We start from the raw sequence: 26703 nt of genomic DNA, 5'->3' as shown, positions 1-26703 counted from the left end.
CTGAATAACCTCCTTTTGCGGACTGCTGCGAGATGCGCAGGAAGAGGATCAATGAGATTCTGGAAGGTACGTAAAGGGATGTGGAGCCATTCCGAGTACAGTGGCGTGCCCACCTGCACCACTTTTCTTGACAGGATCCATGGCACAAACAGCCGAATAGAGGTGGTCCCGCAGATTCTCCCACAGTTGCACGACTATTCACCTGTATACATCTCCACAGCTGTCGCTCACCATTGTGAGCTATAACCCAAACTGCACCACAACTACCTCGGTGCCGGTACTGCGTAGCCCCATTTTGCCATGCACGGCATATTGCAACCACGGTAGAATTCAAAGAGTTTAAAAACTTAGTTGTTTCGGAAATACTTCCACCCTTGGCCCGAAAGCCAGTTATCATGCCGTTTTGGACATCAGATGAATCGTTTCGTTTCCACATTGCGAGAGCTACACATTTTTCCGCGTCCTCTTGACACGCTTTGTATACCCTCCATTGCTAGTGGTGCAACTTGCCGCTGTTATTAGTTATTGCACGTTGAGTCGAACATAGACAATAATCACGTTAATGTGACTGAACCATGTATGTAGTAAGCAGTGAAATGCTTTGATATATGCACACAAGACAAAACAATACCGAAACCTAGAAGACCCATGCTAATACCTGTAGCCTTGATAATGGCCTCAGTTTGACCTCGAAGAGAGGGCAAAAGGTTCTTTAATATGAAGCCACTCACTGATGATTAAGTCCAACAGATCTATGAACTTTTCGGGATGTTGAGTATTTCATTTCACTTGTTCCTCCAAATAGTCCCAGATATTTCCTGTAGAGCTAAGATCAGGTGATTTAGCTGGTCAGTGGACGTGCAGTAGGGACCCCAAACAGGAACATATGCAGACAACATTGTGATCACATCTGTCATCTTGGAAGATGGAATTGTCCACAGGGTACTCATCATGAAAATGTAGAAAAAAGGAGAACTCCTGCTCACACAGCGTGTTGAAATAATCATGGTACTGTTGCAGTAACCTGAATGAGTGAATCATCAGAAAATCATCATCAGCCTCAACTACACGCTCTACAACACCATGGAATAAACATTGGCAAGTCGGTACAGTCAGCTCCTTGTATCACTGGGAAAAAAATGCAGAATCGCTTGTCGGAAGTCAAGAAATAATGCATTAACCCGCTTAACATGAATGCCTTCAGGAAGGCAGGTGAGAAAAACGCAAGAGGGATTCGGATGACTGATGGTTTCTGATTTCATTGTCGATGGTATGGAGGTCATTCTTTCCGATGTACCTCTTTACGTTTGAGCCCAAAATAATTGCTGATTGTTTCGTGGATTGATCATGCTACCTCTTTTGTAGACAGGTCTTAAGTGTGCTTTCTTTCAATTACTGGCACAGTTTTTGTTAGAGAGACCTGCAGTATATTATGGTTATAAGAGGAGCTTACTCCGCTGAAAATTCTGTGTAGAATCGACAGGGATTCCATCAGCCTGTCGGGTTTTGCTAAAGTTTAGTTATTTTAGCCCATTCCCACCTCTCCGACTCTAATATCTATGTAACTCATCTTTACAGTGATGCAAGAGTTAAACTGGGGTGTTCCTTGATTTGTCTTCGTGAAAGAACATTTGAAAACGGAGTTCAACATTAATACTATCCCTTTGCTTCCCTCAGTTTCAATTCCTGCCTCACTCTTGTGCTTCTGGACACTAACTTTTTTGACACTGGCAGCAGCAGAATTTTTTTCGTTTATGTGAGTAGTTTTTCAATAAGATATACCTATGATAGCCGAAGGTTTGATGTATTGCCCACATGAGAGCCAAACGCGTTTCATTCAGCATCTCTCTATCTGTGACCCTATGCTTTGCTTTACACCTACTGTGCAGTAGTCAATGTTTCATTAGAACATTTGTATCATGGAGAGTCCCTCACATCACGAACCGTTGTACTAGGTATATATCTAACCAGTGATTAATAAACTAGTCTTCAAAAATTCAGCAACAGTTCCTCTAAAATATTCCTGCCTGGAGCTAAATGTTTCCAGGTCATTTTCGACATGTGATACTACTGCCTCTTAAGTCAATTTAACGAATGTGCGAGTTGAACGGTAGGAAGTGGGAGAGGGGCGCGGGAGGGGGAGGAGGATTGTGGTTCAGACTGCCTCGAATAGCAATTCCTTAATGTACCCAGTATGGTTTCGTGAGATCGACGATGCTTCACTTCCAGAGATCCCCCGATGCACTTCCACTAGCGTCTGTGTTCATCTTTCACATAGCCATGAGACCAGTGTACAGTACCTACCTGATGATTCCAAACGCTGAAGTAGGTCGCATTAGCGTCTAGTACGCAATTTTCTATACAGAAGCCCCGGTCTTCCTCACAAACCTCCCAACAAATCTACATCTTCCATTCGGCTTCCCTATACAGATTTCAAGTGAGCCATCCGTTTCATATCACTTCTTAAGTCTTCTTCTTCCTCTTCTTCTTCTTCTTCTTCTTGTGCCAGTACAAACGGGTGACGGTCTCAGCCTCTTCAAAAATTTTCCTCCATTCTTCTCACTTCCAGACTGTCAGTCGACCACTTTCGTGGTCTTCCTCTCTGTCTTCTTTCAGATAGCTTTAATTTATAAACCTCTTTTGAAATTCTTCCAGCATCCACACTACGCACTCATCCAAGCCACGCTGTTCACCTATTTTTTATTGATCTCACGATGTCAGCTTTATGTACAAGGCGGTGATAGTGCATATATTGACACATTGGTGCACTTTGACGTTGAACTCGGTCATGAAGAGGTAGGTCAACACATGCACATCATGTGGACAGTCATAACGTCACTAGCCATGACCTCTTATCTATGACGTCATCATGACCCTCCTCTCCACCTCCCCTTACCCCTCTTCCTTCCTCCAATCAGAGCCTAGTATTTTCCCCATCGTTTAAACGAACCAGTCAGTCACAGCCTACTGTCTTAGCGGCTATTAAAATGATAAGGCCAGTCACTATGTCGCTCCAGAGAAGCCATCTTTCCATGCTCAAAAGTTTATGAACAATCAGATTTTTTGTGCAATGTTCAAAATTATTTATCCAAAGAAAATTATGTAAAGGGCATAACTTGCAGTACTTCCACATCTAAATATGTCAGAAACACACACACACACACACACACACACACACACACACACACACACACACACACACACAAATACACACAATGTGCGTTTGAAGTGTCACAATGGTATCTTCAAGTCTAAAATACATGGAGAGTGTTGGCAGCGCGATCTGAAGCTATGTTACTGGTGGTCCACAGAACGAACTGGCATCGCCTCTTGTTTTTCCTAGATTATTCAGTTATTTTTCACATAAGCAAAAATCAGTTTAGGTGCGAAGAAGATAAAGCATCATCTTCTGCACTATAACTTACGCGGCCGGGTTATATACAGAAACAACTTTTAAGAAAGGCTGCGACATTTATCTCTCTGAACTATGATGCGAAGACACTCTAAAATGTTTGCGGACTTTATTTCCCCAACCAACTAATAAATAATACCAAAAATCTTGTAAAGCTCGCAAACATTACATGAAAAAACACACAACATAGCCACAAACAAATGAACTCACCAAGTACCATTATAAAATGGGAAGTTGCGATCATAATACGAAATGAGTACAAAAATCACAACATGACCAAAGACAGTGGTGGAAAAAGACAGAAATGTAACTTGGACAAAGACAGTGGCAAAATCAGACAGACATGAAAGGTCGATATACTCGAAAATACAAACGTTAGACCGAAATAAAATTCTTTATGAGAATAAGTAACGATTTCAAGTACAATCTCTCTCTCTCTCTCTCACTCACTCACTCACTCACACACACACACACACACACACACACACACACACACACACACACACACACACACCTTACTTATCGCAATGCCAACATGTAATTAGAGATCCCTGATCGTGAATGGAGATTCGAAATTTGCACGAAAATAAAATAATTTCTCAAAATATGTAAAACTTTGAAAACAAAACACATGTTACTACTAACGAAACTTAATCGTTCTATAAGATTTAAAGAAACTGCACATGACTTGCATATTGCCACTACTGATAATACTTACAGGTTAAGCAGCACTTGTTGATCCTCGTAAAAGCAATTTCAGCTAGCTTGCACATCTTTGCATACTTGGAATGCATTTAGCATATCAATATGATACGTTTTCCCAAATAGTGTACTGAACAGTAGTAATACACATTTGCTCAGGTAAGAAACGAGTGTTGCTATGCTTTCACACTACCCACTTTCAAAGTCAGTCAAAGATTATGGTGAGTCTATATAAGAGTATTAACTTTATCTTGCAGTACAAAACGTTTGTCATCTACTGCTAATAATGTGAAACATAAGAGTAACCCTCATGCTAAGGCATTAACTGTATGCTGTAGTTCTAAACATTTGTCATAGCCTGCTGGTAACGTTAACGTACGCTGTCAAGCAGTGGAAACTACATGACATTTTGATGAAATAGCATACTGAGCAGTTGTAATAAATATTTGTATGAATAAGAAAGGAGGTTTGCTGTACTTTCAACTACCCACTTTCAAAGTCACCCAAACAATAAAACGACTTCATGCTAGTGTAATAATCTTGCATTAAAAACATTTGTCATCTTCTGCTGATATTAACTTAAGGCTGACACTGACAAATTTTTGGGATTACAGCACCATAATAAATTCAGTTGGGGAGGGAATACCACAGGATTGCTGAAGCACTTAAACAAGTCTGTATTTGCAATGTGAATGATGGCAGATGTAGGAGATATAAATATAAAAAACTGCATATTTTGCTTACTTTCATCCTGTTGTGTCATGTGGTATCATATTCTGAGGTAACTCATCAAACAGAGCAAAACGTTTTAGAGTGCGAAAGCATGTAATAAGATTCATTTGCGGTGTAAGTTCAAGAACATCATGTAAAGCCCTTTTGAAGAAATTGCTTCTCAGTATATTTATTCCTTGATGAAATTCATTGTAAATAATTCGTCTCTATGTCCAACAATACACAGTATCAATACTAGGAGTAAGAACAATCTATATAAAGACCTAGAATCCCGTACCTTGGTCCAAAGGGGTTCAGTACTCAGGAACACACGTTTTCAATAAATTGCGAACAACCATTAAAAACTTGGTTTCATATAAATCACAGTTTAAACAGAGTTTGAATGACTTTCTGATAGGCAACTCGTTCTACTCTATAGATGAATGTCTTAATAGGGACTGTTAGGCCAGTTTAAGTGTAAAAATGTCCGTTAGCTATCAGTTTTCACAGCGCTTGGTAACAACAGTCAAGGTTAGGAATTTTTGTATGATAAATTTATGAAAGGTGCTTACCTATGCTTTATTCCGATAGTGTATTAATTCTATAGATATTAGAAGTTCCAGTTTACTGTAATACACTCACATATCTTGACAATCTCCTGACAAATGATCAGCAAAGTAAGTATTATATTCAAATGTTTAACATTTTTATGTTATACTTTCTGACATGTTCCACACCCATGAGAATCATCTGATTTTTGAGTCTATGGAACGAAAACTGAATCTAATGTAATCTAAGCTATTGCGCAGTAAAAACTGCGCTGTTGAGCAGGCAAGGCAGTAATAGTTGACATAAATAAATAGCATTCATAAATTAAATAGTATTCGACAACAAGAAGCTGAGAGTGTATGTGCCATAGCTTGACAGTGGGCATCAGCTACTGGATCTTAAAACTGTACTGTAGCACCAGTAGCTGACAGTGAGCATGTGTAGAGGATTGGTGTCAGCCACTGAGGCTATCAGCACCTGGGAGTGTCACACACTGCATACATCCAAGGTTCAGCATGTAGTTTGTGAAACTTGTTTCAACAGCTCCACCTTCCCAGAGGTTATTGTTAGTAGTATGGACAAACGCCATTTGACTTATAAAAAAAATCTTTTGCTCGTGTTAGGAATTCTAATCATATTGCTACGAAAAATGCATTCCAAGCATGGGATGATGTATGGATGAAGGGTGATCTGTGTTGTAAAGAAGAACGATGAAATGTTCCTTTGGACATGCATACATGTTGTACTTAACAATACTGGTGGTGCAGTATCGTATTTATCCACGTATATCAGGCAGCGACTTTCAATTACAATGTCCTCCCCTGTACAGGAATTACATAATGTATGTAGTACAGGTTGCGACGCAGGAGTAACGACATATGGAAGTTTGAGTCTGGGCACGGTTTGTGCACAGATGGCCAAAGCGGTTAAGGCGTCTGCTCCTGAAAAGCGGTAAGTCCAGGTCTGAGTCCTGGTCTGAGGCAAATTTTTATCGTCGTTATTCCCTTACACAGCTGGAGGTTACTCGTATTCGCAACTGCGAATTCATCTCATGAGTGGTGAACTACCTGAAACTGCTTTTCTCAGCATAACGTAGACACAGTGCCAATGTTGTTGGAATAATATTGTATAATTCGCTCGACAAGAGCACTTTAAGCTGCAAGTTAGCGCCTATGTTTGTTCTGCAGTGTTGCAGTACCAGATTTTACGTATTTTGATGAATTTAATGCTTTGTATAAAGATCAAACTGCACTCATCGACTACTCAAAAGTTGTTTTTGTACGGAACCTCGATTAGGCCTAACACAGTTGTAAACAAAGCAGTAATTGCCAACCTTTATCACCGATTATATTTTTGTAGTGTAAAACAGATGCATTATTTTCTTCCCCCTAAATTGGTGCCGCAGTGGATACACCAGTTCCCGTCAGATCACCGAAGTTAAGCGCTAACAGGAGTGGCCAGCACCTGGATGGGTGACCAACTGGGCCGCCGTGCGCTGTTGCCATTTTTTGGGATGCACTCAGCCTCGTGATGCGAATTGAGGAGCTACTCGACCGAATAGTAGCGGCTCCGGTCACAGAAAACCATCATAACGACCGGGAGAGCGGTGTGCTGACCATGCGCCCCTCCTATCCGCATCCTCAGCTGAGGATGACAAGGCGATCGGATGGATGAACCACCAATAACATAGCCTCAGATCGAATTGCCAACCCATTTATGTATTTTATTCGTGGAGATACCACTGGAACACTTGGCATATACACTGTGTGTGCTGCTGATGTACTGTTCGACAAAATGAAGAAATAACATTGGCATAAACTTTGTGCTACTGATGCATTTTTATGGGCATTTCAGACACATGACAAGCAAAACAGGACAGCCCAGTTATGCATAATATACTCGTATAATTTGAGGGTTCGTTGCGTCTTACTTTAAATATGGCAAAGAGATCGAATTGTGGATGTTTATAAGTGCTCCTTACCCTTTAAGTTCATGGCACATTAATTGTGTGTGTGTGTGTGGGGGGGGGGGGAGAGGGTGTCTGTGTGTGTGTGTGTGTGTGTGTGTGTGTGTGTGGGGGGGGGGGGGGTGTTTGTTTGTGTGTGTGTGTGTTTGTGTGTGTGTGTGTGTGTGTGTGTGTGTGTGTGTGTGTGTGTGTGTTTTGCTGACTTATTTTAGACGTAGAGCCGGCCGAAGTGGCCGTGCGGTTAAAGGCGCTGCAGTCTGGAACCGCAAGACCGCTACGGTCGCAGGTTCGAATCCTGCCTCGGGCATGGATGTTTGTGATGTCCTTAGGTTAGTTAGGTTTAACTAGTTCTCAGTTCTAGGGGACTAATGACCTCAGCAGTTGAGTCCCATAGTGCTCAGAGCCATTTGAACCATTTTTTTTTTAGACGTAGAAATACTGCAAGTTATTCATCTTAAGTAGATTCAAACTGAAGAAACTGCAAAAAGGTGGGAATTTAAGGAGATGGAACCTGGATGAACTGACTAAACCAGAGGTTGTACAGAGTTTCAGGGAGAGCATAAGGGAACAATTGACAAGAATGGGGGAAAGAAATACATAGAAGAAGAATGGGTAGCTTTGAGGAATGAAGTAGTGAAGGCAGCAGAGGATCAAGTAGGTAAAAAGACAAGGGTAGTAGAAATCCTTGGGTGACAGAAGAAATATTGAATTTAATTGATGAAAGGAGAGAAGATAAAAATGCAGTAAATGAAGCAGGCAAAAAGGAATACAAACGTCTCAAAAATGAGATCAACAGGAAGTGCAAAACGGCTAAGCAGGCATGGCTAGAGGACAAATCTAAGGATGTAGAGGCTTATCTCACTAGAGGTAAGATAGATACTGCCTACAGGAAAATTAAAGAGACCTTTGGAGAAAAGAGAACCACTTGCATGAATATCAAGAGCTTTGATGGAAACCCAGTTCTAAGCAAAGAAGGGAAAGCAGAAAGGTGGAAGGAGTATATAGAGGGTCTATACAAGGGCGATGTACTTGAGGATAATATTATGGAAATGGAAGAGGATGTAGATGAAGATGAAATGGGAGATACGATACTGCGTGAAGTGTTTCACAGAGCACTGAAAGACCTGAGCCGAAACAAGGCCCCGGGAGTAGACAACATTCCATCAGAACTAGTGACTGCCTTGGGAGAGCCAGTCCTAACAAAACTCTACCATCTGGTGAGCAAAATGTATGAGACAGGCAAAATACCCTCAGACTTCAAAAAGAATATAATAATTCCAATCCCAAAGAAAGCAGGCGTTGACAGATATGAAAATTACCAAACTATCAGTTTAATAAGTCATAGCTGCAAAATACTAACGCGAATTCTTTACAGACTAATGGAAAAACTGGTAGAAGCAGACCTTGGGGAAGATCAGTTTGGATTCCGTAGAAATATGGGAACACGTGAGGCAATGCTGAGCCTACGACTTACCTTAGAAGCTAGATTAAGGAAAGGCAAACCTACGTTTCTAGCATTTGTAGACTTAAAGAAAGCTTTTGACAATGTTGAGTGGAATACTCTCGTTCAAATTCTGAAGGTGGCAGGAGTAAAATACAGGGAGCGAGAGGCTATTTACAATTTTTACAGAAAGCAGATGACAGTTATAAGAGTCGAGGGGTATGAAAGGGAAGCAGTGGTTGGGAAGGGAGTGAGACAGGGTTGTAGCCTATCCCCGATGTTATTCAATCTGTATATTGAGCAAGCAGTAAAGGAAACAAAAGAAAAATTCGGAGTAGGTATTAAAACCCATGGAGAAGAAATAAAAACTTTAAGATTCGCCGATGACATTGTAATTCTGTCAGAGACAGCAAAGGACTTGAAAGAGCAGTTGAACCGAATGGACAGTGTCTTGAAAGGAGGATATAAGATGAACATCAACAAAAGCAAAACGAGGATAACGGAATGCTGTCGAATTAAGTCGGGTGATGTTGAGGGTATTAGATTAGGAAATGAGACACTTAAAGTAGTAAAGGAGTTTTGCTATCTGGGGAGCAAAATAACTGATGATGGTCGAAGTAGAGAGGAGTAGACTGGCAATGGCAAGGAAAGCATTTCTGAAGAAGAGAAATTTGTTAACATCGAGTATAGATTTAAGTGTCAGGAAGTCGTTTCTGAAAGTATTTGTATGGAGTGTAGCCAAGTATGGAAGTGAAACACGGACGATAATTAGTTTGGACAAGAAGAGAATAGAAGCTTTCGAAATGTGGTGCTACAGAAGAATGCTGAAGATTAGATGGGTAGATCACATAACTAATGAGGAGGTATTGAATAGGATTGGGGAGAAGAGGAGTTTGTGGCATAACTTGACTAGAAGAAGGGATCGGTTGGTAGGACATGTTCTGAGGCATCAAGGTATCACTAATTTAGTATTGGAGGGCAGCGTGGAGGCTAAAAATCGTAGAGGGAGACCAAGAGATGAATACACTAAGCAGATTCAGAAGGATGTAGGCTGCAGTACGTACTGGGAGATGAAGAAGCTTGCACAGGATAGAGTAGCGTGGAGAGCTGCATCAAACCAGTCTCAGGACTGAAGGCCACAACATCAACAACATTAATCTTAAGTAATTTTTTGGATAAATGCTTTTGAAGATGGCACATAAAATTCATACGTTTCAGATAGTTGTGAACATGGCCATGATGGCTGCTCTAGGGCTAAATTGTGATTGGCTGTTTCATTTTAACGTCCATTAAAATACGAGACTGTGATTGGTTGTATCGTTTAAATGGCGAGTAAAATACTACGCTCTCATTGGAGGAGAGTTGTGGGGGGAGGAGGGGGAAGGAATGATGACATCATAGAAAGGGAGATTGCTTTCTCATGTGATTATGATGACGTCATAGATAATTGGGGTGTGACTTATGAATTCGTAGGTATTCACATGATGTGCTCACGACGACCTTCATAGCTTTATTCAAGGTTAAAGTGTGCCACCAATCCCAGGGAACTTCTATTGCTTGCCCAACTCAGAATTTCTTCCAAATATAATAACTGCCTCACAGATCTTGCGGAGCACCCTGTATTCATATGTTCTGAGTCTTCACTCATCAGTGCTTATTAGCATGCATGTTTCACATCGGTAGGCTACAATTGGCCTGATCAGGAACTCTTATATTTGCATTTTAATATGTCTGTTTTATATAATGCAGGTCAGTTCTTAAACGTGTGGAAGCATCTATTACTGCTTAAGGTGCGCCATTTTATATTATTTGACATGGAATTTGAATACATGGGGCCCAATATCAGTAGGACAAAGTTCTGCACATGTTCAACATTGAAGTCCGTTGATGATAATTTATTGGGGTTGTTGTTTTCTTTCCTGGTGAACACCATATGCTTGGTCTTTATTTCATTGATAACAAGACCTTGAGGCGTGTGGCTTCCTTCAGGTCACACATTGTTCTCTCTAGTGAGCCATCAAGTGCAAATATCCGAGTAGACTTTGTTTATATATATATAGCCAGATATTCGGAGCTACCGAATAAGCTTTTGCAGTTAGGTTGAATATTATTTTAGAATGGGTGTCCCCTTGCCTTATTCCCTTGCTGATGCTAAGCCAAGTGGTTAATTTTCCATCCACTTGCACAGCAGCCTTGGAACCAGTGCAGATGCACACACCACCCACGGGTATTTAAATGATTAGAGTTGCACTTCTCCATTACAGGTAGAATGGCCACAGGAGTGCATTAGTGCTGTTCATATCTAGATTTGCTCTGGTAGGATGAACGGCGAGATATGTTAAGTGATTACTGTGCAGAACACAGAGGTGCCAGGTATTCGTGTGAGACAGCGTTATTACCATCTACTGGAGTTTCAAAGAGGCCCCATCGTGGGTCTCCATTTGCCCGGAAGTTCGAATCATGCAATACCCAGATTTCTGGTCATTTGGATGTGACAGTGGACCAATGTTGGACTGCATTGGAATATGAAGGTAGGGCTACTTGTCGTCTAGGTTCTGGTCGACTACTTCTGACAATGACAAGGCAGGAGCGCCGTATTGAGCAGCAGGGACATTGTAACCGCGTCAGCTCTTTTCGTGCCATCTGAGAACAAGTAATAAACTCCTTGCAACATTCTGTGTCTCCCAAGCATAGGCTGCTGTTAACATTACAACATAAACTGCTGAGTTTGGTGCGATGCCTTGACTGAGAAGCATGTATTGTTGATGTCATCGCATTGTGTTCATCGATGAATTGCGATTTTCCACTACTCCAAACTACTATCGGTAGCGAATAAGTCAACGACCTGTGTAGAGGTCCCATTATTTCAATGTTTTGAAGAGGTACAGCGGCGTTACTCCTGGCGTCATGGTGTGGACAGCCATAAGGTATGACTCGAGGTTACAGCTGGCTGTGTTCGACAGAGCTCTGGTGGCACAGTAGTATGTCACGGACATCCTACATTCTCATGCGTTATCTCCCATGTGACAATATCATTCTGCCATTATTCAACTGTACAATGCTCGTCCACACATGACACTACGACACGCGTGCCTGCATCATGCTGAGAAACTCTCGTAGCAGCAAGATCTCCAGATCTGTCCCCCAACATCTATGGGACCAGGTATGACATCAATTCCATTCCAGCGCCAGTATCCAGGATGTCAAGAACCAGTTACCACAGTTGTAGGCCAGCTTCCCTCAGCCCAGGATACAATGGCAATAGGAATTCGATGGCAGTTCAGAATAAAAACTTATCTTGAATGCGATCACTGACCTTGAACACATTATGTCATCATGCCCCCATCTCTCTCCCCTTTACTCCCCATCCCTCTCCATTTATTCACAGTGTAGTATTTTAGCAGGCAGTAAAATGAAGCATTCGGTCCAGATATACACCTCAAATTACGTAAGCTTCACTTGAGTTGCATAAAAATGGCGCCATGTTCAAGTACACTGATCAGCTAGAACACTACGGCCACCTACCTAATAGGCAGAATGTCCAACTCGGACACGGATAACAGCGGCAGCGCGTTGTGGCATGGAAGCAACGAGGTCTTGATAGGTCGCCGGAGGGAGTTGGCACCAAATCTGCACACATGAGTCACCTAATTCCTGTGGATTCTGGGGACAGGGGCGATGACTTCCAACGCCACGTTCAAACACATCTCTGATGAGTTCAATTGGGTTCAGATCTGATGAGTTGGGGGGCCAGCACATCAACTGGAATTCGCCACTGTGCTCATTGAACCACTCCATCACACTCCTGGCCGTGTGATATGGTGCATTATCTTGTTGAAAAATGCTACTACCACTGGGAAACGTGATCGTCGTCAAGGAGTGTACGTGGTCTGCAACCAGTGTACGATACTCTTGGGCCGTCATGGTGCCTTGCACGAGCTTCTCTGGATTCACGGATGCCCACGTGAATGGTTCCCAGAGCGTAGTGCAGTCGTCACCAGCTTGTTTCCATCCTCCAGTACAGGCATTGAGGAGCTGTTCCCCTGGAAGACGAAGGATTCGCGCCCTCCCATCGACATGATGAAGAAGGTATCGGGATTCATCAGACCACTGCAGCAACAGCCAGTGCTCATGGCCATGTGCCCATTTCAGTCGTAGTAGCCGATATCGTGGTGTTAACACTGGTACATGCATTGGTTGTCGGCTGCAGAGGCCAATTGTTAGGAGCGTTCGGTGCACTGTGTGTTCAGACACGCTTGTGCTCTGTCCAGCATTAAAGTCTGTTGATAATTCCACTACAGTTCGCCACCTGTCTTATTTTACCAGTCTGCCCAGCCAATGACGTCCAACATCTGTAATGAAAAGTGGCCGTCCAACCCTGCGACGTCTGTATGTGGTTTCACCCTGGTTACGCCACGTGTTGAAAACAATCACCACAGCACTCCTCGAACGCCCGACATGTCGTGAAGTGACCGAAATGCTCGTGCTGAAGCGCCGAGCCATCAAAATCTGCCCTCGGTCAAACCCAGATAGATGTCGCGCCTTCCCCATTCTACACACGGACAGCACGCTCACCGATACTACATGCACCGTTCGTGTGTCTGACTTGCAGTCATTCTTCCTCGCCAGGTGACGCTGCTATCGCCTGTAAGAGTTTATATCGATAGTAGGTCGGTGGTCATAACGTTCCGGCTGATCAGGTGTATATTTGCCAACGCTACAGTACTGCCCTATTTAAAATGTAGTAACATTCCCTTGAAATGAGTTAAAAAGGTGCCATGTTCAAATATTTGCCAAAACTACTGTATTTCTACGTCGAAAAAATACGTAAAGTTCACTTGAATTTCGTAAATATGACACCATGTTCAATATATTTGCCAATGCCATTTTCATGTAGAAGAAATACATAATCTTCACTTGAATTGGCGTCGTGTTCAAAGATATTTGGCAACACGACGTCAATTGAGTCTTTCACTTTATTATTCTCCATAGATAAACTTCAAGCAATAATCAATGCTTCCCAAAGGTTGTCTTCAGTAGATATTATTTCATTATCTTGTGAATTGCTGCCTGACACTTTCGAAGCTAGCAGGAAAACTAACTGTTCCACCGAACCTTTCGGATTATTCCATTGAACAAAATCGATAAGTGCTGGCGATTCATTCATACAACCGAGAACGTCCGGTTTATTTTCGTTCCCTCCCATAGCAATATACAGGGTGAATCACGTCAAATTTGCACCGCAAATACTACGGAAATGGAAAGTACTATTGATGTGCGGATTTCACTGAATTGACCGGTAGTCATGGCCTCGTATTGTTAGTCAATCAACAGATTGTAATAATACTTAGAAAATATATTTTTTGTCCAAACTGCCGGCCGCTGGTGGCCGAGCGGTTCTGGCGCTACAGTCTGGAACCGCGCGACCGCTACGGTCGCAGGTTCGAATCCTGCCTCGGGCATGGATGTGTGTGTTGTCCTTAGGTTAGTTAGGTTTAAGTAGTTCTAAGTTCTAGGGGACTTGTGACCTCAGCAGTTGAGTCCCATAGTGCTCAGAGCCATTTGAACCATTTTTTTTGTCCTAACAAGCACTTCTTAAATGGAACAATACCTTTTGACATTAAAAAACTAAAAGTATAGTAAATCAGAATGTCAGCAGTGTATGTTGCAGGATTCTAGTGCGAGTAATTTGTGAGATATCACACTATGAAAAGTTCCCACACCGACGCTTGTACAATGCCTAGGTAGCATACACTAAAGAACAACACAAGTTCATACACTAGTTAAATGGTTCAAATGGCTCTGAGCACTATGGGACTTCTGAGGTCATCAGTTCCCTAGAACTTAGAACTACTTAAACCTAACTAACCTAAGGACATCACACACGTCCATGCCCGAGGCAGGATTCGAACCTGCGACCGTAGCGGTCGTGCGGTTCCAGACTGTAGCGCCTAGAACCGCTCGTCCATCCCGGCCGGCTACACTAGTCATGTGGGTTCTCACCAGTAACGAGACAACTGACTATCACATATTGTGTTCAAAAGGACCACCGGCAGCGGCAATACGGGCTTCCAGTCTAGCATGGAACGACTGCTGCACACGTGTTAGCATTTCAGCGGAGATGTCTCAGTAGGCTGCAGTAATATATCCTTGTGGACAGCACCTTTCAGCTTTCCCCACAGAAAAAAGTCTATAGGCGCAAATCTGAGGAATGGGCCGGCCAAAGCATAGGTCCTCTGCGTCCAACCCAACGATTTGGAACAATTCGTGAAGACATGCAGTAGTACTTTGTGCACTATGGGCTGGATTGATATCACGTTGGTACCAGAGGTTCCTACTCATCTGCACAGGAAAGTCTTCTAGCACCTGTGGAACACGGTCTGTTAGGAGGCTGCGATACTTTAGGGCGTTCAGTCTCCGTCTATGAAACACGGGCCTATGGGCTGATGGTTCACAATCCCACTCCACACGTTTACACTCCATGGACTTTGACGTTCCACCTGACGAAGCAAACAGGCACTGTCAGTATACCAACTGTGCATGTTTCGGCAGTTTGCCTGGGCATAACTGATTAATGTGGCTTCATCACTAAGCAAGGTACATGATACATCTGTAGTATCCTGTTTTAACGCCCATATACAGAAGTTAACACGATTCTCATAGTAGCTTCCATGTAGCACTTGATGGAGAGAGACGTGATAGGGACGGAACCTGAGTCGATGGAGAATGCGTAGGACCGAGCGAGGTGGCGCAGTGGCTAGCATACTGGACTCGCATTCGGGAGGACGACGGTTCAATCCCGCGTCCGGCCATCCTGATTTAGGTTTTCCGTGATTTCCCTAAATCGCTCCAGGCAAATGCCGGCCGACTTCCTTTCTTAATCCGATGGGACCGATGTCATCGCTGTCTGGTCGCCTCCCCCAAAACTATCCAAATGCAATGCGTAGGACACTTGCCTGACTCATGGCAAATCGTCGTGCGATTGCGCGGAAGCTAACGTACGGATCAACTGCAACAGCAGCAAGAATATTAATTTCTCCGTCTTCTGTCGTCACTTGTTTCCTTCTATGACGTTGTCTAAGTGTTACACTGCCACCTTGACGTAACTGGTTGAAGAGGTTGATAAACAATTGCCGAGATAGGTACCTTGCCGCATACACCGTAAAGAAGGAACTGCATTCTTTCTACACTCTCGATACATCATGAGCATGTCGGCTTTTTCTACATTGGTAAATCCCATCGTCCATTCGCGACCCACTGCTTCGACTGTCACACACTAACTGTCTAGCAGGTCGCAATGCACTCAAGAAACACACAAGAACATTGTAAGCAAACGTAACAACATAGTACCTAACTATTACGCAGGCTGAATGGCACAAACAAGTACCGGTGTGGGAACTTTTCAGAATACGATATCCAGTAAACGACCCGTACTAAAATCCTGTAACAAACACTACTGACGTTCTAATTTACACTACTTTTAGTTTGTTAATGTCAATAAGCAGTGTTCCATTTAAAAAAGTGTATGTTTGCACAAAAAACACAGTTTATAACTATTATTACTATCTTCTTATTTGCTAATAATACGAGCGACTGACTGCTAAACATTTCTGTTAAAACCACACATCAACAGCACTTTCCATTATCGCGATATCTGCGGTGCAAGTTTTAGGTGGTCACCCTGTGTAAGTCATCATCTTTCGGTAATGACTGACCACTACTTTTATGTAATGCAGGCTTGAGAATATGAATATTTTTGTAGCCTCTGTTGGAATTTACTTGTCTGTAGGAGAGATGTATCTGTTTACGAGCATCGGCAGCCCTGAGAATTTTACCGTAGTTTTGAAGATATCGTGCTGTGTAATTCGGTTTACGAAATTTAATTTTAATTAATCGATTATATAATCCTTTCTTCCCAGTTGTCTCACATTATGAGTTATTAAATCAGGTCCATCAACTGTTATGTGTGAATCACCAGTCGTCCAAACTTTTACTGTCGGTTCAGATCTGATGCCGTATACAATATCATGTGGTTTTTATATTGATTCACTAAAAAATGATCTACATTTACATCTACATTTACATTTATACTCTGCAAGCCACCGAACGGTGTGTGGCGGAGGGCACTTTACGTGATACTGTCATTACCTCCCTTTCCTATTCCACTCGCGTTTGGTTCGCGGGAAGAACGACTGTCTGAAAGCCTCCGTGCGCGCTCTAATCTCTCTGATTTTACATTCGTGATCTCCTCGGGAGGTATAAGTAGGGGGAAGCAATATATTCGATACCTCATCCAGAAACGCACCCTCTCGAAACCTGGCGAGCAAGCTACACTGCGATGCAGAGCGCCTCTCTTGCAGAGTCTGCCACTTGAGTTTGCTAAACATCTCCGTAACGCTATCACGCTTACCAAATAACCCTGTGACGAAACGCTCCGCTCTTCTTTGGATCTTCTCCATCTCCTCCGTCAACCCGACCTGGTACGGATCCCACACTGATGAGCAATACTCAAGTATAGGTCGAACGAGTGTTTTGTAAGCCACCTCCTTTGTTGATGGACTACATTTTCTAAGGACTCTCCCAATGAATCTCAACCTGGTACTCGCCTTACCAACAATTAATTTTATATGATCATTCCACTTCAAATCGTTCCGCACGCATACTCCCAGATATTTTACAGAAGTAACTGCTACCAGTGTTTGTTCCGCTATCATATAATCATACTATAAAGGATCCTTCTTTCTATGTATTCGCAATACATTACATTTGTCTGTGTTAAGGGTCAGTTGCCATAGTTTTCTTGCGTGGCTCTTGGTCATTTCCATCACTACCTCGCACATCGAATTCACCTTCTTCTTGTTCTTCTTCTTTTTCTTCTTCTACTCCTGTGTCTCTCTCTTCTGCTTTCAAGAACACATTATTTTCTTTGGGTTCATCTGCTTCTTTCTGATCTAACTTCTGTCGGAATTGCTGACCAATGTCTCCACTTTCTGCTTTTATAAATAAGTTGTTTTCTTCGGGTTCATCTCCTTCATCTTGGTCTGTGTTCTTTTTGAATCGCTGACCTTCTTAAGTCAATCTCTCTAGCAGTTGAGAATTGGGTCTAAATGTTCTTTCTAGTGCAGACATTAACTTCAGCTTGGCTTTTTTTGCATCAACGCCAGTTTACTAGGCTTATTTTGTCGAGATTCCTACACTCACTTTCAAGACTAATTCTTTGCACAAAGAAACTGAGAGGCACCTCGACAACAACAATGCTCAATCAGAATCTGAACTGGTTAGAAGGAAATGCCTCAATTTGTACTACAATAAACAAATGCTCACATGTAGTGGATGGTGTCAAATACACATATAGCTATCAAAATGCGAAATGAGACATTCACACAGACATTTAAAACGGAACTGAACAGAACAAGACGAAACGAGTCTAATTTCACTCACATACACCGTTGGAAAAAACGAAACCAGAATGGATCAGGTTGGAATTTCATTCCGACAAGTGACAAAGACTGAGTTGTATGAAACGAACGAAACGGCTAAAAATTTAATTTACGCAAACCGTTGGAAACCATTAAAAATGAACGGAATGGAAAGAAATGAAATTCCATTCATACAAACCATTAAAACATGAAACAGGACAGAAGCGGGCTGAATTTTAATCACACAGATCGTTAAAAATTGGAACGAAACAAAATGGATTGAATTTCATTCACGCAGACTATTTAAAAAATGGAACGGTACGGAATAGGTCGGAATTTTATTCACACAGACCGTTAAAAAATGGGTATGAGTTGGAATTTCTTCCACACAGATCGTTAAAAAGCGGAACACGTTTAAAATTCACTTTCATAGACCGTTAAAAATGGAACAAATGGGAAAGGATTGGCTTTTAAGTCACACAGAACGATAAAAACAGAATTGGTGGAAATTTCGTTTCCACATACTATTAAAAACTGAACGGTTTGTAATATCATTCACACAGATCGTTAAAAAAACTGAACGAGTTGGAACTTAATTTCCAGAGACTGTTAAAAAACAGAAAAGATCGATATGGGTCGGAACTTCATTCACAAAGACAACTAAAAATCGGAACTAGTCGGAATTTCGTTCAACGTCTTCCTTTTGTCAACTAACCCAAGACTGGGACAAATTTGGACGGAAGGGCACAACACGTTAAAAATATCTACTTACCCTCGGGAAATAGCCTCTAGAAACGTTCGGTACCTCAGAAAAGTTGGCACACAACGCGCACGCGTCAACCATACCGACAGCTTGTCATGTGTGAGTTAAACAGCGGCAGTTAATATTTTTTCACCAGAAAGTTGCGGTGAAAAAATATGTGCCATGCAGCACAGAGAGACACTGGCATCTGAGTTCCTTGAAAGAGCATATCTGTTTCCTGTTGGTTGATATGTGGAGGTACAACATATGCATTTGAGACTGCCGTACAGTTTCGTTGTTAATGCTTATCTTTAAAAGCATATACCTTAGTGATCATCTTCCTTGAAACGTAGAAAAAAATGTGATGCCTATGTCGACAAGACAGGACTTGATGTCTAATGTCACAACTTGTTGACAGAATTGCTTTGAACTTGTTGACTCTACTTGTTGGTGTAAAAGCAGAAGGCGGACTGGCTAGTAGCACGTCATTGTTGCTGGACCGTTACATCTTTTTGGAAACAAAATGGTGTGGCATGCACTACATACTACGTTTATTAATAAAGTTTATATTTTGCTTGTCAAATACTTGTTATAATTCAAGAAAGTAGGGATTCTTCTGTTCTGGATGTTGCAGAATTTGAAGCATCTTGCAGAGGCGGAAGCACAATACACATTGAAAGACTATTGGCGTTGGATAAGGGAGAGTGGCATCCAATATTGAGCGCGAGACACTACTAACGGCATTATGATGCCTTTCTCAACCGGATCAACGCATGCATCTAGGCCAGAGGAGTTTTAACGTACTGATAAGTGGGATTCTACAGCCAAATGATTTGTAAATTTGACCCGATGTTGTAGTCATCAAAATAACATCACGCACTCTGTCAACCCGTGAAGTTTCATCTCGTTTCCTCCTCCCTTCTTGGTGCTTGACAGTTTTTTGTCAGGCAGCTTTAAAGTCAGCCAATTTTTGCCCCACCACAGTATTCCCTGGTTTTTGAAAGAGAGGTCGTTCACCAACGTCGTTTCTCCTTCTTTTTATTCTCCTATTTCTGATGATCAGCTTTTTGCAGTAAAAAAATGCTGCACGTACGACTACTGCTACATCCTCATCTACCTCCGTAACACCTGCCGGTGCAACTGTTATTAAAACGCTACTTTATAACAATAACAAAATGGAAGCAACCTCGACAAGTTATCAGAGCCAACTGCGATTCCACATGGCTGAGTGCCCTGGTCCCAACGCCTTGATTTGATGAGGATGACAGGCCAAAAGCCAATGCCTATGCGATCTACCTGGCGCCTGAAAGTGGTGTGGGGTTTCGCACAGTCCTTGTTCCGCATTCTCATCCAACAATTCTTGATGGTATTTTTGTTCTGTCGTTGCAACTACAAAATGCGTATTTTTTTCACCAGACGCGTTTCGCTTTACGAGGTAAAGCATCGTCAGTGGTGTGTAACTAATTTATTTACATTTTTATTTGCTTTAAGATCGAAAAACAGTTCGTTAAGAATATGTTCGTTTGCACTTACGGTGATTTTCGCTTGATTTCTCGCTTACATCGGGAAATTCCTTGTGATAGCACATCGTGGGTATTTTTCTGCTAGCGACTTCAATAAAGCGAAACGCATCTGGTGAAAAAAAATCACACATTTTGTGGTTGTAGCGACAGAACAAAAATACCCTAAGGAATTGTAAATCAACTACGCACAATACTGCCAAACAAATGAAGTGTTTCATCCAACAACTCCTTCTCTTTAGAACCAGGAAACTCGAAATGCCGATAAAACTGAGCCTTCAGAGGCACTCTGCTGGCCGAGAGTACACCAGTAGGCTCTGCTCATGAAAATTATGATCCTTAAACCGCCAGCTCACGGACAAAGCATTCAAACGCTGAGCGTCGGGTGTGCCAATTTTCTAACGTCATGGTGTGAAAAAAGCACGTTGGGGAGTCTTTCCGAACGTGCAGAGCAATATCTAGCATGGCAGATACTCTGAACGTGCGTCTGAATGTTGACCAGTGAGATGGAAGAACACCGCCTACGTCACATGCACGGCATATCTCTTCAGTACAGAGTCACTAGACGCCATATTGACTTTCAGTAAAAGCCCATATGTATATATCCCGCTTTTAAGTATCAGCGAACTGAGGATCTCTCGAAAACCCGCCATTAATTTTTTATTTTTATTTTTTTATTTATTGTTCCGTGGGACCACATTTAGGAGAAGTCTCCATGGTCATGGAACGAGTCAATACATGAAATTATAACACGATTGTAGAAACAGATAAAATGAAACAAGCCGTTAGTTTAAATAAAGAAAATCAAGAATGTGACACTGGAATTTGCTTAATTTTTTATCTCTTCCAGGAGCTCCTCGACAGAATAGAAGGAGTGAGCCATGAGGAAACTCTTCAGTTTAGACTTAAAAGTGTTTGGGCTACTGCTAAGATTTTTGAGTTCTTGTGGTAGCTTATTGAAAATGGATGCAGCAGAATACTGCACTCTTTTCTGCACAAGAGTCAAGGAAGTGCATTCCACATGCAGATTTGATTTCTGCCTAGTATTAACTAAGTGAAAGCTGCTAACTCTTGGGAATAAGCTAATATTGCTAACAACAAACGACATTAAAGAAAATACATACTGTGAGGGCAATGTCAAAATTCCCAGACTATTGAATAGGGGTCGACAAGAGGTTTTCGAACTTACACCATACATAGCACGAACAGCCCGTTTTTGAGCCAAAAATACCCTTTTTGAATCAGAAGAATTACCCCAAAAAATAATACCATATGACCTAAGCGTATGAAAATATGCGAAGTATACTACTTTTCATGTTGAAATGTCACTTATTTCAGATACTATTCTAATGGTAAATAAAGCGGCATTTAGTTTCTGAACAAGATCCTGAACATGGGCTTTCCACAACAGCTTACTATCTATCCGTACGCCTAGGAACTTGAACTGTTCCGTCTCGCTTATAACATGCCCATTCTCTCTGATTAAAATGTCAGTTCTTGTTGAATTGTGGGTTAGAAACTGTAAAAACTGAGTCTTACTGTGATTTAGCATCAAATTATTTTCCACAAGCCACGAACTTATATCATGAACTACATTATTTGATAATGTTTCAATATTACACACAAGATCCTTCACTACCAAGGTGGTGTCATCAGCAAACAGAAATATTTTTGAATCACCTGTAATACTAGAAGGCATATCATTTACATAAATAAGGAACAGCAGTGACCCCAGCACCGACCCTTGGGGAACGCCCCATTTAACAGTGCCCCATTGGGACTGAACATCATTACCACTCTCAATATTGCGGAGGATTACCTTCTGCTTTCTGTTCTTAAAGTAGGAGGCGAACCAATTGTAAGCTACTCCCCTTACTCCATAATGTTCCAACTTCTGCAGTAATATTTTGTGGTCAACACAGTCAAAAGCCTTCGTTAAATCAAAGAATGATTCGTTGTAATAAAATGACAGAAAACATGAAAAAATGGCTCTGAGCACTATGGGACTTAACATCTTAGGTCATCAGTCCCCTAGATCTTAGAAATACTTAAAACTAACTAACCTAAGGACATCACACACATCCATGCCCGAGGCAGGATTCGAACCTGCGACCGTAGCGGTCGCGCGGTTCCAGACTGTAGCGCCTAGAACTACTCGGCCACTCCGGCCGGCTTTTGGAAGTCAGATACATCGCTCCGTTTCCGCAATACGACAACGATTGCACTGTTTTCTGCGTCCCTTAAACATTCTTTATGTAACGTCCACTGCTAGTGCTGCATTCTGTCGTCTGAGAATGATCATTGCACTTTGACGTCGAAATAGACGATGGTCACATAAATCTGACTCGACCGTGTTCTAGTGTCATTGTACTGTGTTCAACATATGAATAAACCTTACGTAAGCATTACACCAGGTATTCTTCAGTGTTTATTTGGATCTTATTGGATTTCGTTTCACATGAAGCGGAAGCCAAGTTGTGTCCAGTACAGTCAAGTACGACCATAAGGATAGGTTTTATGCTGTGTTACACTCACATATCTGAACCACAACGCGGCCAGCCAGTTGGTCCAACTACCTACAATGCCGCGCGGAGTGACCACGCGGTTTGAGGCGTCATGTCATGGACTGCGCGGCCCCTCCCGCCGAAGGTTCGAGTCCTCCCTCGGACATGGGTGTGTATACTGTTCTTAGCGTATGTCAGTTTAAGTTAGCCTGAGTAGTGTGTAAGTATAGGGACTGATGACCTAAGCAGTTAGGTCCCTTACAAATTCACACACATTTGAGCAGTTTTAACCTACAATGATGTGAGCAGTTGCAGTTCCGACGTGAGAAGAGACGAGCGTCATTTAATTTTTAAAGAGAATGGAACAATATTCGGCAAAATTCCAGCACCACCACACGCTTCTTAGGTGTCCAGACGTAAAGTATAAAATTCTTTCGTTCTCACCTAACATAGAATTCTAATTACAAAAAAGAATGATGAAAATTCCTAACTTAAACACAGTTTTTTTTTTTTTTTTTTTTTTTTGAGCGAGTTACGCGTGATAAAAAATCTTACGGCAAGGATTTCACTGTATTATTGAAAAGATATTAATTACAGTCAGTCACCTGGTAATGCCTTAGCTCCTTCCTTATCCACATCCGAGAAACACATTTGAGTTCTGGAACTGCCATCTGTTACGTTGATAGTGAGTCGATCAACAACAGAATACATGAAGCCACTCATGCGGCTCATATTCTCCTCTCCTTACATGACGTGCCGTTCTATATCCTGACATCGTTCGGCACTGACATGTGAAAAAAGCTGCGTGCGTTAGTTGCAATACGCCTGGCAGCTTAACAGTCTTGTTAATTCTCGCGACAGATTCCATAATTAGGCACCAGATCAGTTCTGTTGGGTTCATATTCTAATGGTGCAATGGCAAATGTGAAAATGCAGCTTTTGTATGATATGCTCGATGCCATGAAAATGATCGTTTTTCGTTTTTGTACGATACTTATCACTCTTTTTCATGTGGGACTACATCTGTGGTATAAAACAATAGATTTGCTTTTTCATTTTTGTCCCAAGAAATTAAACTGTTATGTTTCCTTAATTTAAGCAACTTTCATTAACATTCTTTCATAAAATACCAATAACTAAGAGTTTATATTTGAAATTAAAACTGGAATTTTGCGTGCAGTATGTAATTAGAAACAAGAACACGTGCGTTATTCATAAATATATTGGTGAATTTTACAATTACGAGATGTATTTCAAATTGAAAGGAATGGAAGGATTAAAAGGGCGAGTTTTGAACCAGCGATCCATGAATTACACGAGATTATCAATCTACTACGCTACCGATTCCCCCATACATCCAACAATGTGTTTGTATCTCAACTGTATTAAATACATTTCTTCGGATACTACGCTACCGATTCCCCCATACATCCAACAATGTGTTTGTATCTCAACTGTATTAAATACATTTCTTCGGAGAACTTCGAAGCCCATTTTTTCTGTAAATCTATGAAAAACATAAAGAACAACCAGTTTCTCGGCATTTTTTAAGCGTGTTCCACATGCATGTTTCACTACGAGGAAAGAAGCAGTCTCAACCATTTTCCATACTGCGTGTTACCAGCGAGACAATCAGAGCACAACAGTACAGAGACTGTGACTGTACACGATTTCTGAAATAAAAGCTACATAGCTGAAACGAGATTAAGAAAAACTTTCATGGCTGTTAAGACTTTTGAATATCTTAAAGTTTCATTTTACGAAACTTTAGCAATAAGTAATACATAAGTAGGCCCTTCTGCCAAGAGCGTTAACAACAGCAGTGTACGTGTGCTACTGCTGATACACAGGAAAAGGGAACGTCAGCATACGAAAGAAAAAACATGTAACTAGATTCATTTCGATGTATACGGGACGTAAACGTCGTTACTTGGATAGCGGCAATTCCCGAGACCTTCCCTGCAGTTGCCGCTGACGTTACAACCACGGCGTGGAGCCGTATATAGAGGGCTAAACACGGACCGTGCATTCGGCAGATGCGCGCATACGTCAGGGGCAGTGACGTCAGCCCTGCTGCAACACGGCAGGCAGTTTACCTGAGGACCGGGCTGTGTGGACGCTACGGGGGCTATCCCTGTCGGTTTCCGGCTCATTATAGTGTGCGAGTGCGCCTAGTATGCCAGTACGTCGAGCGTGCCGAAAATAGTCGACCCTGACCAGTCCGTAGAGCGGTGCCTTTCCCATGAGTGCTGGCTGTCCGTAGCAAGCCAGCTGCACACGAAAAACAAAGCATCACTTTTTTCAAGCCACTGAACATTTTTTAAATTAATCTTAATATATCGACGTTTATAAGTGAAATTACTGACCACCAAACGAGTTGTTCCAATCAGCTGAACATAAGAGAATGAGACTTTCACTCTGTAGCGGGGTGTGCGCTGATATGAAACTTCTTGGCAGATTAAAACTGTGTGCCGGACCGAAACTCGAACTCGGGACCTTTGCCTTTCGCGGGCAAGTACCCTACCGCCTTTTTATCAACCTCATTTTGTTCGATATTGTTCGTTGTATTTATTCGGGGCGGACGTCCCATGACGCTTGTTTAAGTTGATTGTTGATCCATTAACTCAGTTTTTTTGTTACAGAGGGCAGCTACGCCTCTGACCGAACACGCTGAGCTACCGTGCCGGCACCATCTGAGCTACCCAAGCACGACTCACGACCCCCTCCTCACAGCTTGCCCGCGAAAGACAAGGTCCCGAGTTCGAGTCTCGGTCCGGCACATAGTTTTAATTAGCCAGGAAGTTTCATAAGTGAGGCTACTCGTAAGCTTTGATATCATTAATTTCATAAAATGGAAATGAGCGTTTGGCGTCATTGGCCGGGAGGCCCCTTACGGCTTCATCATTCAGAAGCTTGCTGGTACCTCCTGGGGTTGTAGTGCTCAAACCCTAAGATCAACTGCTTTGGCACTATCATACTCTGTCGCTGAATACTGCCGTCCAACTTGGATGAACAGTGCTCAGTGTAAAAAGATAGATGTGCAACTCAACCAGACAATGCGACTTATCACAGGGTGCATACGTAGGACTCAAACTGCATTGCTACCAGTTTTAAGTAACATCCAGCCTCCAGCTCCACGAAGATCAGATGCTCTCCTGAAGATCTGGAGAAACATTCAGAAGAACCTCCAACTACCCGTACACAGCGATATATTAATAGCAGAACATCAGCGTCTGAAGTCAAGAAAACCACCTTGGCGAACTGCACAACATCGTGAAGCCTCCGACTTTAACATCAACGAAGTATGGAGAAGTCAGTGGGAAGAATCGTCAGTGTTCAACAGTCATCTGGTTGAAAAGCTTTCCATGTGAGTTTCAGGTTTCACATTCCCCACCGACGCCAGTGGAGAACCATCAACCGCATCCGAACAGGACAAGGGAACTGCGGATATCTAAAGCACAAATGGGGCTGGGCAACATCTCCAGATTGTGACTGTGGAGCTGCCCTGCAAACAATGAATCACACTGTTGATGAATGCCCGAAACGAGCCTTCGGGGGATCAGTAAACGGCATCCACCATGCAACACCTGAAGAGCTCAACTGGACCGACAGATTGGACTTGGAAATCTAAGAACCTGTGTAATGTGCACATAATTTAGTATAATACTTTGGACATTTGATTCTTTACATGTATTTTGCTGTCATTTCTTACACTGTATACTCTTAAAATTATGTAT

At 42.1% G+C, this 26703-nt stretch overlaps 1 protein-coding gene across 5 annotated transcripts in view; it reads right to left on the bottom strand.

The window, feature by feature from the left end:
• The window catches only part of LOC126482386 (peptidoglycan-recognition protein LA-like), a 554285-nt gene that overhangs the window by 26740 nt on the left and 500842 nt on the right, over window positions 1-26703 (bottom strand). The gene's annotated exons all lie outside the window — the stretch shown is intronic.

Source organism: Schistocerca serialis, chromosome 5 (assembly GCF_023864345.2).
Source record: "Schistocerca serialis cubense isolate TAMUIC-IGC-003099 chromosome 5, iqSchSeri2.2, whole genome shotgun sequence".
Taxonomy (NCBI): Eukaryota; Metazoa; Arthropoda; class Insecta; order Orthoptera; family Acrididae; genus Schistocerca; species Schistocerca serialis.
Note: the sequence above shows the minus strand (reverse complement) of the source record. Positions and strands in the feature narration are given on the sequence as shown.